At 39.0% G+C, this 14,467-nt stretch overlaps 1 long non-coding RNA gene across 1 annotated transcript; it reads right to left on the bottom strand.

The window, feature by feature from the left end:
- Positions 1–5,898: 5,898 nt before the first annotated feature.
- LOC147151686 (uncharacterized) lies at positions 5,899–8,672 on the bottom strand. The gene is made up of 3 exons (XR_015089875.1): positions 8,389–8,672; positions 6,240–6,392; positions 5,899–6,030 (listed from the first exon to the last, which is right to left on the bottom strand). It is a non-coding gene; the product is annotated as an uncharacterized LOC147151686 (long non-coding RNA).
- Between the last annotated feature and the right edge of the window lie 5,795 nt (positions 8,673–14,467).

Raw genomic sequence — 14,467 nt, 5'->3', positions numbered from 1 at the left:
GCCTGTACAGTAGCATCCATAATGTCAGGCTGGGTGGTTGAGTATGGAGTTGACATTCACCAAAGACCACCAATAATATATATATATATATATATATATATATATATATATATATATATATATATATATATATATATATATATATATATATATTATTCTCAAATATTATTCACAAACCAGTCTAATTCTGTGATAATGAGCACTTCTCCCATGCCGAGATAATCCAAAGGTGCAGTTTTATCACACAGATGTCGCAAGATTTGAGCAAGCGTGCAATTGGCATGCTGACAGCAGGAATGTTAACCAGAGCTATTGCTCATGTATTGAATGTTCATCTCTTAACCATAAACCGTCTCCAAAGGCGTTTCAGAGAAAACAACCGCAGATCACGTGTAACCACACCAGCCCAGGACCTCCACATCCAGCATGTTCAATTCCAAGATCGTCTGAGACCAGCCATTCAACAGCTGCTGAAACAATCAGTTTGCATAACCAAAGAATTTCTGGCCGCGGCGAGAGCGGCGAGGAACAATAGTGAGTTGTATTTGCCTGGGGGACAGATTTGAGTGAGGGACGAGGATTCCAATGCACAGTGAGTCACTATTTCTGTTCAAATATCGTCCAACGGTGGGGTGGGGTACTCATGAAAGTTTAGTCGGACTCGCTGGTGGACGGTCATTTAAAATTAGTGGTGGATCGGCCTATAGACCAGTACTATTTTTTTCCCCCCAGAAAAAAAGACGAATGACGGACGACGGAAGGGTACCCACGCTGCAGATGAGACGAATGTCCCACTCCCAGCAGCCTTCTATTTTGTTCTTTTTTTTTGATTGTTCCTCCATCTGCAAATGAGTGAAGGTCCTTCACCTCTTCGCTCATCACGTGAGCTTCAGCAAATGTACCAGTAAGTGACTACTCTGTAGCCACTAAGGCTTTTCAGTGGGTGCATACAAAATTGGTAGTTAACGCTAGCAAAATTTGTGCATTTCATAAAGTCCGCCGACTTGACTATAGTCGTCCTCATGCTCACCTATCAGACGTCCCCTTTTTCCTTTCGCCCCAGTAAATTTCGATATTTGTTTTCTTATTTTTTTTCTTCATTTATTTAGACTTGCTCTATCGTAGTGTTTTCTTGTATGTTAGAATAGTTAATAAACATTGTCCATATACAGAAGTCAAGCGTGAATTGTGTGTTTGGGTCAAGGTATTAACCTCTATTTTATTCCAAGAGCTCACAACTTATCTTATTGTAACACCTGCACATTTTATGACTGATTTAATGAGGTTTTTTCGTCAAATTCCCCTCTAAATAACATAAAACTTTGACGTGGTGCCCCTAGAGGCGGGCAGGAGTAATGTAGGCATTGCTCCCGGCCGCTACAAACTATTGACACTCTTACGAGTGACCCCCATTTTCGCTTCACCTTAATATTTATCTTTTTTTCTGTATTCATTCCAAGATTTTACTGAAGTAAATATCAGTTTCAAGCAAAATTGTAGGTGACTAATAGGATTAATCGCAATTAATTATGGAAACCTTTACGATTAATTAGTTAATGAGTTTAGTAGTTTGACAGCTATATATATATATATATATATATATATATATATATATATATATATATATATATATATATACATTAAAGGCGTCCTCCCAGTGGGACTTTTGTCGTCAAGATGTAAGAGCGGTGAGCGTACGGCGAGCAGAAAGGTCAATAGCGAGGGGCTCATAATTCGTTGTGACATACACACGCAGAAAGCACATGTTTCTAATCAGCTCCGGTTCAAATAATATTCTGGTTGAAGGAATCACCGGCGGAGTCATTAGGCGTTATCAAAGCCTATAACATTGGTGTGTGGATACTCTTGGGGAGGATTAGGGTTTAAAACCCACTGAGATTTTGAGGCAGAAAGAACTAATGTAACCCAATGGGTGAGAGGTTCAGACAGGTGGAATAATTTCTCATTTTATGCTCAAATCGGCTTGTGTTTCAAGAAGCTTGACCGTAAAAAAATATAAAATATTGAACTGGAATGGTACTCACTGAAGCGCAGACCTCCAACATGACATGAACTTAAATGATGACAAAAACTTTTTATGTTTGAGGTTGCACAGACAGATACACCCTAAATGGTGTTTTTTTTTTTCTTTCCTTAAAAAAAAAAGAAGAAAGGGGGGGAACAGACTTGGGAACCAAAACCTCCATCCTTGGTTACGTTAAAAGAATTTTCTTACAGGTTTGTATAAAATGTTTGGTTGGGTTCTCGTTTAGTAATTTATCAAAACATATCAGCTAGCTGCTAGCTAACATTAAGAGGCACAACATGCTATACATTCCACCATCAAGAGAGTACATCTGCTCCATTAATCAGAGTAACAGGGAAGTCAACTACAAGGTAATACGCCAGTTCCTCATTGATCACGTTAACTATGTCTCAATATCCACTACATTTATTTTTAAACCAACTTCCCCATTGAAATGTAAATAACAATTAAATTACAATTTCCAAGAATCTTACGTCAGGTAACATTCTCTTTGCGCCTGACAGATCACAAATTCAAAATCCATGGTAGAGAAGAAGCCTAAAATCATCATTGAATACCTTTACCTTGAGTAGTGGGGTCAAACTTGTTTTCATCACGGGCCATATCATTGTTATGGATGGCCACAGTGAGCCCCTTATAATGGTGTAACCACGTAAATACTTAATTGACACGACTGTAATTGTATACGAAAAATCTAGTTTTGGTACGTACCGTGGTTTTTGGGTTCACGTTGGAATGAATGAACAAAATGAACAATCATTTCTTCTCTTGTGAAAACAGGAACATATTTTGTAGGCATTTAAAATCCAGGCATTAGCAGTTTGAATGTTTTGTTTTCAGGAAAGTGCAGCATCAAACGGTTGTCTTCTTTTTAGGACATGAAAGATGCAGACAAGTGCATCTGTAACAGTTTGACCAGGATGTATGATTTAGGTATAAAAACATGAAGTACTGCCAGAAGCGTATCGCTAGCCATGATGTCCGCTTGTCCGAGGCTGAAATGCACTGTATTTGTTTGCAGACTAGGTGTGCGGTTTGAGCAAGAGGCAGTTACACTTTTTTAATTTTTAATATGGATAGTAGTTTTGAACTTAGGGAACATGATGGCTCGGCTCTGCCCTGCGGGCCTTGTGTTTGACAGCTGCTCACGAAAGTCTTCAATGAACCCAAAATAAATCCTTACCTGTCATACAAGTATAATGAGACTGTATATTATACCTAAAATAAGCTAAATCAATGCAAAAACCTCTTTGAAATGCCTGACACAGACACATTTATAAAAATAGCTATGTATATATGTGGGGACAAAAATAGCTTTGTCCACAAAATTGTTGTTTTGGATAAGTGCTTTTACCAATTATCTGCACTAAAATTTGAAGATTCCAAACGCAAAATGTGCATCACTTCCTTCCCGCTGCTCCACAAGCGATTGTTACGGCCCACGTCTCACTGAAGATTGTTTGCAGAGCCACTCTGAGCCCATGACACTTATTTTCCACAGTTGGCTTCAATAATTGGGAGCAGCTCATTGGACTATAAAAGAAAATAAATCCAGCAGTGCCAGGCGGGATACAGCTTTGTTTGTCCTATTTTCAAAAACCATGTTCAGTCATGACTTTTAGGAGTAAGGGGATTGTCCAAACGGTGCAGTATTTTTGATTTAAGTCAAGTCCATTTTATTTATATGGAGCCAGTTCACAACAGAGTTATAACAGTTCTGTATTTTTCATTATAGTTTGTTTTTATTTCACTTTGACTTTAGTTTTTTTAATTCAGTTTGAATTTGATTATATTTTACAGTAAGTTTGTTAGTTGTTATTAGTTTATATTTTGGGGAAAATGCTTAATTTGAGTTTTTATTAGTGTTAGTTTTTATTTTAATATATAGAGTATTTGTCTAGTGCAAGATTAAAAGTATATAATAAAGTAAACTATAAGTCTTAAACAACTGTTTTACCTTGCTACTTCTGTACAGATGTTCAGCAACACCAACATAAATACTTTTAAAATGGACCCCTAAAGCTCATGTAAGATATTAATTAACAAAGACTTAAAAGGGAGGACATTTTTGCTGTAACTATAGTTTTAATAAACATAAGCTTGAGTTAACTTTAGGTTTTTTTCCCAAGTATTTTGATTTATTTTATTTTGTTAATGAAAATGTTTATTTTTCCCAAATTTAGTTTAGTTCATTTTTTTTTGTTAGTTTTCATTAACTTCAATAACCTTGGTTCAAAATAAAAGTTACCTCTAACGAGCAGGTCAAGAACCACACCAAACATTTGGTGACACAAGCAAGGAAACACTCTCTCCTAAGCGAAGAAACCTCAAACAGAATCCAGGCTCTGGACTGACCGTTTGCCTTGGCCGGTTGCGTTGAGAAGGAGACTAAGTCGAGCGTCAAAAGGTAGGTAGAACCAGGTTAATAGCAAACTATATAGCGGGTGATGAGACAACAGCACAGCTCACAATAGGTTTATCTATAGTTTTTGCCATAATGTTAGTAGAAACAAGTTGAGAAAATGAGTTAAGAAGGATAGAGAGAAGAGAAAAGAAGAGGAAGGAATCTCGGTGCAACAAGCAAGGTCTAAGAACTACAAGGAGAGCCAGGACAAGTCTGAGTCATCCCTAACTATAAGCATTATCAAAAAGGAAAGTTTTAAGTTGACTCTCAAGTAGAGAGAGGCTGTCTGCCCTCAGGATTGCGTCAGGGAGATGCTTCCACAGGAGAGTAGTCTGATCGCTCCAGGCTCTACCTCCCTTTCTACTTTTTGGGGATTTTTGGAACCACAAGTAAATGTAAGCTCTGGGATCTTAGCGTTCTACGAGGTTGATAAGTCACCACAAGCCCTTGAAGAGATGATATTGCCTGGTCATGTAGTTCTTTGTATGAAAATGGGAGGATTTTTTTTCAGTACAAATTTTTATAGGAAGCCAGTGTAGCAACTCTAGTAAAGGAGAAAAGATTTCTTGTCCTAGTTCTGGTTAGAACACTTGGAGTGGCATGTTGGATGAGCTGGTGAGTCTTTATAGACTTGTTTGGGTGACGTATTAGCAAGGCGTTTCCGTACATAGTACATCCAAATACAATTTTTTTTTTTCTAGAATTTTCATGATTTACAATAAATCAATTAATTGATTATTTAATGAGCTGACACTCCTCAGCCTCACTTGTGAGGTCTATTGAGGGACGCTGGAGGGTTGGCTCCATCGGGAAGTGGAATCTCAGGTTCAGGACGAGCATTGTGGTTTTCCTCCTAACCATGGATCAGCTCAGCACCCTCAGCAGGGTTCTGGGAAGTGAATGTGAGCTCCAACAACCTCTGTCCTTGTGCTTTGTGGACTTGTAAAAGGCATTCGACCGTGTCACGTGCCCCCTTAACCATTTCATGCAAAGTGCTCACTATAGTGGACAGCTATTTAAAAGTTGCTTTCGCCTATATTAATTAAACTAAAAAATATATTTATATTTTAAATAATAACATTAAATAATGCATGAAAGGGTTAAAAAAACATTTTTAAATTTAGATTGATTAATATAGGCGAAAGCAACTTTTAAATAGCTGTCCACTGTAGTGACCACTATGCATGAAAGGGTTAATGCAGGCTGGCTCTGCACGACATGCGTCAGAGGTCAGACTACATTGCTACATTGCAGCAGTAAGCCAGATCCGTTTCCAATGAGGGTTGGACTGTGCCAAATCACTCCGATTGGCTGTCAGCCAGGAAATGCAAATCAGTCCATGAGATAGATATATTTGTGAAATGGCATACAATTTATTTAAGTTCTTTAAACCAAGCAACGCTTCCTTGAAGTCATCACCAGACAACTGTCTCACACTTTCACACGGGCTGTGATGAGACCTGGGTCCATCTTGAAAAGTGTTTTGAGATATATTGACCTCTTGAGGAGATTTGCGCTCAACAGTTTTCAATTTCCAAGCAAGGTAACCAGAACCACTCTGGTAATCATATAAATGTTCCTGTGGATTACAGTAAACACATAAAGTTAATATGGAACATTATTCGGAGAACGCACAGTTCTTATGAAGTATCACATCCTACAATGGCGGCAGACTAATGCCTTTTTTTTTTCTTTTTTTTTTACGATTCCAGCACTCGTGCTGTCCAACACACACGCTCAGTTACAAGCAACTCGTTTTCAAAAGATTACAATGTGTGAAGTACTTACCAAAACAGTGTGATAAATGAAGAAATCCAAATGTCAAAAGTGTCGTTGACTTGACCATGATGCTGCTTGTGTTGACATGAACAGTATGTCGGTGGCTGTCATGGCCGCCAGTCATACTTAATTCAAGTGTACATCTGGCACCTGTGTATTGGCCTGTAAGGTTGAATTTTGACCCAACATAAAACATTACTGGCATATTACCCAATATATAGTTACTTTGAACCAACAATTGGGTTAATTTATATGAAATAACCAAGAATTTTGACCCAACACAAACAATCCAAAAATTGGGTTAATGAAATAACCCAACTGTTTTTAGAGTGCATGTTTAGACTAGTTGGAGCGCATAGATCATCATATTGTAAAGAATGTTTTTGACTTGACTTCTGCTTTAAAATGTTTTAGAGTGATTTCAGTGGTCAAAACATTTTAAGTAAACTTTTTTTTTTTTTTCACTGATTCCGAATATGTCCTCATTATTTTCTCGAGCACATCAGATTATCATAATAATAAATACAATAATACAATAACAATAAGATAACATACAGTAATATTTAGCAATATTTATTAATTAAGTGTTAGACACAACAACAGGTGGAATTTTTTTCTGAAATGTCATAGCTATAAATTACAACGCATGACAAAAATCCTTATTGGGCGATATTATATAGGTCAAATTTAAAAACAAAAAATGAAGATATCTGAATAAGGAATATGGAAAAAGGAAAGACATTTTTTAAATCAGTGTGTTTTTTGTAATTATAACCAATGCAAAGCAGGGGAAAGAAAAGAAATTTATTATGAAAACACATGCAACAAAAAAAGGAGCACTTTAGTATTTTCCCGTTGTTGTTCCTTTGCTACTTTAAAAGGTTATTCAAAAGCAGTTCCTGCATAGTTTCATCTTGGGGGTTAACCGTTGTAGCGCTGACAGTTGTTTTGTTTTTTGCTCTTTAAATGTTCACATTGCTGCTTAGAGTATCTCTCCCCTCACACAAAACGTGTGCTGCCAAGTGGATGGCCATTAATCACAGCGGGAAGCTGGACTATTAATCAACCTCAAAATGTCCTCTAAAAAGCTTGCCTCTAAACGTTTTCATTTTAGACGGGTGGCCACCAATATAATTTCTGCATTTAATAACGGAAGCATTTCGCGGGAGCGCTGACTGAAGTGGGTTATTATTCTGCCACTCAGACAAAATGTCCACCTGACACAGGAACTCAGGTTCAAGGGCGATGGCATTTGTCAGCAAGCCTCAAAGAACATTAATTCATGTGCACATGTTCAAATTTCAAAAATTGAGCTCCAGGTAAGGAGATGTGTCACACCGGCTTTGATGCTTGTTGTAAAAAGGTTTCTGGAGTGCACATCATGTAAGTGAATTTTAACATTCCAAGTGTAAACAGATTTTTTCCATTCCAATGCTCAAAAAAACATTTTAAAGGTTAAGTCAACCAAAACATTTTTTTTTTCAAGAATATGTTCTATACAAGTCCACTAGTTGAAACAACGCATTCTGATTATTGCGTTTGTACAATAAGAGTAAATCCACCCCTTTTTAGCCATCTCTGACAGCGGGCATTTTGTCACTTCTGTCAACTGAAAATGACATCACAACTACTCAGGGCTCAGGCAACGACCAATCACGGCTCAGCTTCAGAAAACATGTCATTTTCAGTCGACAAGTCCTTTTGGTCCCCTTTAAAGAACGAATAACGCCTTTTCAATTCAGTCACAACAAAAGCATTGCTGAACACTTTCCAGATTAGTAGTTTTGTGTTCAGTACTTCATCATGTGGTGACAAAATGACCCAGGATATTTTTTTTGTAAATCTAACCATTTTCAGCATTTCTTTATACTATTAATTAGACTATTACACATTAGTTTTTGGCAGAGGTGGGCCATATATGTGTGTGTGTATACATACATATATATATGTATATATATATATGTATATATATATATATATATATATATATATATATATATATATATATATATATATATATATATATATATATATATACACGGTATATATATTGGGGGGGTGGATTTTTGGGTCACTAGGACACAAGCCCAATTAGCAATTCACAAAAACAAAAATGCGTGTTCGTTGAAGAATGCATCCAATGTAAATAAAGACTCACACAAGTTGATTGAACTTTCCGTCTGTTTCTTTCCGTCTCTGAAGTTCAGGAATATGACAAAGTCGAGCTGGGCTGCTTTTCTTAACCTCGCGAGCACTTGCACCCAAAACGGGTGAAGTCAGAAAGAGCCCGGTCTAAAACGCAACTCTCACATATATCGTGTTGTCCAATCAGCGAAATGTAATCAAAAAATGTCGGTAGACTTGAATCTTCTCCCTGTGTGGTTTATCACTCCAAGTGCCAGGTCGTCTGGGCGCCCCCCGGCTGGCTCCAGATTCGCTTTAGTCCCAAGGACTGTGAATGCCCGTTAGTGTGTGCGCGTGTGTGTGTGTGTTACACAAGACACTAAGAGGTTTTTTTTCTTCCCTTGCTATTGATTATGTTATATGACTGCTTATGTGTAAAGATATTTAGATGCTTGTGTGATGACCATAAATGTGTATTGCCATTACATAAACGTGTAACACCATTACTATCTGATCAATGTATCACTAATATGCTGATTCATATCAAAACATGAACATCCATATGCAATACAATAATCACTTGATTAACATATGGTTAACATATTGGCTAATACAGTATAAAGTCATCCATCCTCCAATATACATACATACACACATTGTGCTATGTATATGATCTGGGAGCGGTTGAGAATCAATATGTCAAGGACGGATAGGCCTTTCTAGTATTCCAAAGCAGGCTCGACACAAGTAGAATGAAACAGAGTTTAATGAACCCAGGGAGCATGTGGAACGGGCGGGGAAAAAACAGATGCCAAACAAGAAAAGAAAAATAAATAAATAAATAAGACAGACAACAGCAATGACAAATGGTCGATATCGTATTGTAAATAAACAAAAGGTGGTGAATGGGAACACGGCGGAAAGGAGATATAACCAAAAATAAAAGATAACACTATACAAACAACACAAGAATCAAGTAAACACAACGCATACTGCACATTTAGTAGACAAGCTAGTACGTACACTGGAGTATAACACACAGAGCTGGCCACTTGGCCCTTTTTTGCCGGTCCGTCCTCCGTCCGCGACCTGCATACCCCTCTGTCCTCATCCCTCCGTCCTTATTCACACAAATGATCATCCTTCGACTCCGTCCGTCCTCGTCCTTTTAAAGCGATTCCGTCCTTACCATCCATTAGTCCGCCTCCACCCACCAAAAAACAAACAAACAAAATAAAGTGTCCGTGCATGGCGCCGCGGGAGAGCGAGAGATGCTAACGGCAGAGGTTTATTTAAAGCGCAGAGGTTTATTTAAAGCTCATTAGCTGGCTAATTTACGATTCAAATCCGCTTACCTTATGCAGCAACCCACTTCTGGGTTAACAGTTTGACGAACCGCTTGCCACCACACGTTGTATGTGTGTGTACTTGTCCCACGCATAGGCTAGCCGTCTTACACAGTGAGCAGAGCTGAACTCATAGTTAAGGCCTGTACACGAAACAGCATTACAAGATTTCATTCTGCTCTGAGTGCAAATATTTGAATTCTAAAACGGTGTCACGAGTAATGACGAAAAAACTGTAGCTTACTTGAATATTATTATATATATTATATGTATTATCTTATTTTGGCAGTTCTCCAGGTAGCCTTTTAGCACCCTGATGCAGGGCGGCCCACCCAGATTGACAGACTGCCCACCCAATGAGAAAAAATATATATACTTTAAAAATGTTTGTAAATTGTCATTAAATCATTTTTGAATTTGTGTTTCGTTGTGTTTTTTATTGTATTGGATATTAAGAGGGGCATAATTGTGGTTGTCTAAGGAAGATCTGAATTTCATATTACAGATGGGGGTGGGAGGACGATCATTTTTATGAATAAGGACGGAAGGATGAGCTCGGAAGGGTACCCAGGTCGCGGACAGAGGATGGAGGACGGAGCTTGGCTTATTATGTTTTTTTCCGTCCCAGCTAGCTGTCTACGTCACAGCGGGGAGGCACGCGTTGTAATATTGTAAAAGTTCTGTTGTCTGAAACGGTGACTAATCCCCAATTCAAATGCACATTACTACTCTTATCCACTTCAACCTGTGAAAATATAAAAGCCTATGTCAAATATTTACATATCACCTCCACAAAAGAAATAAAAACTTTCACTTACTGAAACGGACGGCTGAAACGGACAAGTGCATAAATGTGCACATGAACCCAGGTGCCGTCTGGTTGTAGTTTTTGGACATTTAGCTACGTTAAAGTTTGATTAAATCCCGGGAAGCAGCCAGGCATGGATGCCCCCCGACCCACCGCCCACCATCACCATTTATGCTATGGAAAAGGGATTGATAATAGGGGGGGATTTAACTGCTTAAAATGTGAGAAAATAACACAAAGACTTATTATTACAATAGTCATGCTTGCAGAATGACATTTAAAGGTCAGTAGTTTTTTTAATGATTGTTGAGTCATGTCGGTATAAAATGGGAGGGATACATGTTTTTTCCAGCAAAATTAAATCATGCTTATGTCATCTTAAATGTATATAATCATATGTGGCATTTATTAAATTGAGTGCTTTTCACTGTTACGGTTGCTTGTTTATTCTTCGTGAAATGTTTTAACAAACTGCAGCCATTCCTGCTCTGTAATTGAGGCAGCTTCCAAATGAAAATGAACACTTCATCTGAATTCACACATCAAAAGCCTTTCAGCTTTTTAGGATAACAGTAATCATAGACATTTGGAAAATGCAAGTGGTAATTGGTGAAAGGAAACGGCACACGAGAGCAACGGTTGCAACTTTTTAGATGAAATCAGACAGAATAAGCGGCCGTAGAATTAACTAAATGGAGAATAATGAGTGAATATTTCAATTTTAGACAAGTTAGCGGGCTATTCCTTCACAAGAGGTGAGCCGACTTCAAATAAAATGGCAAAGTCTCCCATTATTCCTTTGACATTTCAAAATTGAAATGGCGCTCCTCGACATAGACTGAGCCCTATAATTTTTGTTGGAATGGTTAAAGTGTACTTAAAACAGGACTGATTTGACTCTTCAGCAACTTTATGAAGGCAAACACATTTGACGGTTGGCTTCTGCTTCGTCAGTCCATCTTGAGTTGGATACCATCACCATGGGTAGTTTTAACCCCTTGCTGGTACAAAATCCTGACCCAACATGCTGGACCTAATTCTCATCCCAATGCACTGGGGGGATGAATATCCCAGCATTGGCCATTTTGGACCCAGCGCTGAGTTTGCTATTTCACCCAATTTGGGTTACTTTTAAACCAGTAGTTTTTAGAGTGTGCACAACCTAGGCTCGGACTTGCCTGTATAATGTAAAAAAAAAAAGAAAGAAAGAAGAAAAAGACATAATAATCAGTGATATAGAGGGGGGCGTGAACGATGAACCGTGAGCAGCTACATTTTTGTGTCCTGACGACTGGTGCCAATGGACTCTTACTGCTCTCAACACAGTCATAGCCCACTGTTGTACCGCAGGCCTTCCCGCTCACGAAAACAATGATTCAAGGTTGCAGTGATGGATGAGCGTGTCTGCTCTGATAGCAGAAGGTCATGTGCGTCGGCCCCCGGCTTGCCTTCCGCTATCTAGCACGCAGGAGGGCCGCAATGTTGGCACGCCGCAACGCTACAATCGCCCCCGTTTCTTGACGACGTCATTGTTTAATGCATGCAGCTTGGGGAGATGTTCAAGAGGAGCTTATTGCGGCGTATTTTTTAAGGTCCTGGATGAAAGTGACTGAGGACAGATAAACACGAACAGTTTTTTTGTTCATGCTTTTCGGATGTGGGGTAAAACCACAGTCATGGTGAAGATTTGTTTTCACCATTTTCATGCATAGTTAATCCTAACTCCGAATGGTATTTTAAGCAGAAACGGTGAAGTAACAAATGTACACAGATAATATAACAATGCATATATAGTATTTATACCCCGAAAGAATGACTAATATTACTCCGGCTTACTGAAGAGTGACCGTCTCGATGTAATCCGTATGTCTGTATCATACTGCTTCTTGGTGGCCAAAGTGGATATACAAAAAGCAGCAGCACAATGTCCATTGAATTGAAGCTTAATATAAATGTATTTACATTTTATTTAATAATGTCATTGCTGTATGTTTTTATAAATTGCAATATAACAGAGTGACATTTTTCTTATTAAAAAATCCTGTTATTTTTTTGTTTAAAAAAATGCCATTGATGAGGATGTACACTTTGGAATAAATATCCATCCATTCATTATCTACAGTGGACCCACACATACTTGTGGTTCGACAATAAATTGTGGCACGGCCTGGTCGCTATCATCCTGAGTTCCACTGTACCTCTTATCATTATTAGGGTGAGTGTAATACGCTTGCAGATTTTGGACTAGAGGTGGTGTACAATCTGGACTAGTGGCCAGCCAAATCAAACAACCAGAGATGGGCATTCCGTCCGAGGGACGGAACGGTCCGTCCATTTTGGGGATGGAGGACGGAGGACGGATGAGGAGACGTTTTTTAAAAAGCTAAGCAAGCACAGAAGTGGGTTTTCATCCGTCCCTGTAATTGTCCCGAACCGGGTCAAGTACTCACTGATGTGTTGTGTTGCATTCTTTTAAAAAGACAGACCACTGATCTTTTTTTTCTTTTTCATGTGCATTCCCTGCAGAAACATTGTACTCACAGGCATAGTCTCTAGTGGTTCAACACATGTAATACCATGGATTACGCCACAGGACGCCCATTTCACTACAAGCACTTTAAAAGGACGTGGGCGGACGGGGTCGGAGGACGATTATTTTTATGAGAAGGACGGCGGGATGATGGCGGAAGGGTGCCCAGGTCACGGAAAGATGATGGACCTGATGAATGGGGTAAAGTGCCCATCTCTGCAAACAACCATGTTTTTGGAATAGAAGAAGCGCAAGGAGAACAGGCAAACTCCACACAGAAAATCCTGAGCCAAGATTTGAATCCAGAACCTCTGAACTGTGTGGCAGATGTTCCGTTATCACTACCCTAACGTGCTGCCTGAAAAAAAAAAAAAATAGTGCAATTCATCTAGCTATTGACCTAGCCTCAATACGTCAGCTATAGTAAACTTTCACTGGAGAGTGTAGGGTGTCAGAAACCGGTCGCAACACAATAGGAATAAATTCCAAATGAATAAGTAATAACGTTTCTGAATAAATGATCCCACACTTTTGTCTTTCCAAATCCCTGTTTGCTAACTAAACTAAGCTATCATGCAACATAATGTGCCTCTTGTGCAGAGCAACCGCTGTGACGTTTACTCCCAGTAAAGTATACACTGGACTCTTTAAAACTGTGTTTTTCCCCTAACTGATAATTTCTCCTCCCGTTTGATAAACCCTTCCCCTTTGCAGCTTTCCACCATAAACAAGCGCAAGATCAATAACTGTGCAAGGTAGTCTCTTATCTGCGTGCTGCGGAGGTCTTATCGAGGAATTGTTACCTTGCCTTCGCGGGAATCTTCCCGCTGGGACACAAAACAGAAAACTATCCTCATATCCAAAGTGCAAATAGCTCTCACTTAACTTTCAGCGGCGACAATAAGAGAGGGAGAAAGTAGGCTTAATGGCCACTGATGGAGCGCATCCTGACGCCGCATCTCGCAGGCTGCACTTCAAGGCCACGCCAGCTGTAAAAAGTGCTGATAAGCGTCAGGCGCTACACAAAGGACGATGCTCGTAAAGTGGAGAAAGTTTCCCGACGTAACTTGGTGACCACCGGCTAAAAGTGCTCCAACGTTACAGTAAATAAAGCACTCAACATCCCGACAGCTGTGTGTCGCGATGGACCAGATGTCTGCAGCGTAGGACATTTGTTTGTTGAAAGAACAGCATTTAGTACAGCACAAACCTCCACCAAGGCCAAATAATAATGCTCGATTCTTCCCTCCTATAGGATAGTGGCTCATGGAATACAGAAAAACACTGCAAGAAGCAATCAAGTGAGCAAAAAAAAAAAAAAAAACAGATGCTTGTCGAACTAAAATCCTGCGGTTAAAAAGCAGCTAAATTTAGCTTAGTTGTGAATTGCTCCTCAGCCAAGAATGTACTCCTCCAGTCCTATCATTGG

The sequence above is a fragment of the Filicampus tigris genome, chromosome 2, assembly GCF_054856515.1.
Source record: "Filicampus tigris isolate MCC_2025a chromosome 2, RoL_Ftig_1.0, whole genome shotgun sequence".
Taxonomy (NCBI): Eukaryota; Metazoa; Chordata; class Actinopteri; order Syngnathiformes; family Syngnathidae; genus Filicampus; species Filicampus tigris.
This window is presented reverse-complemented; position numbering and strand designations above follow the sequence as displayed.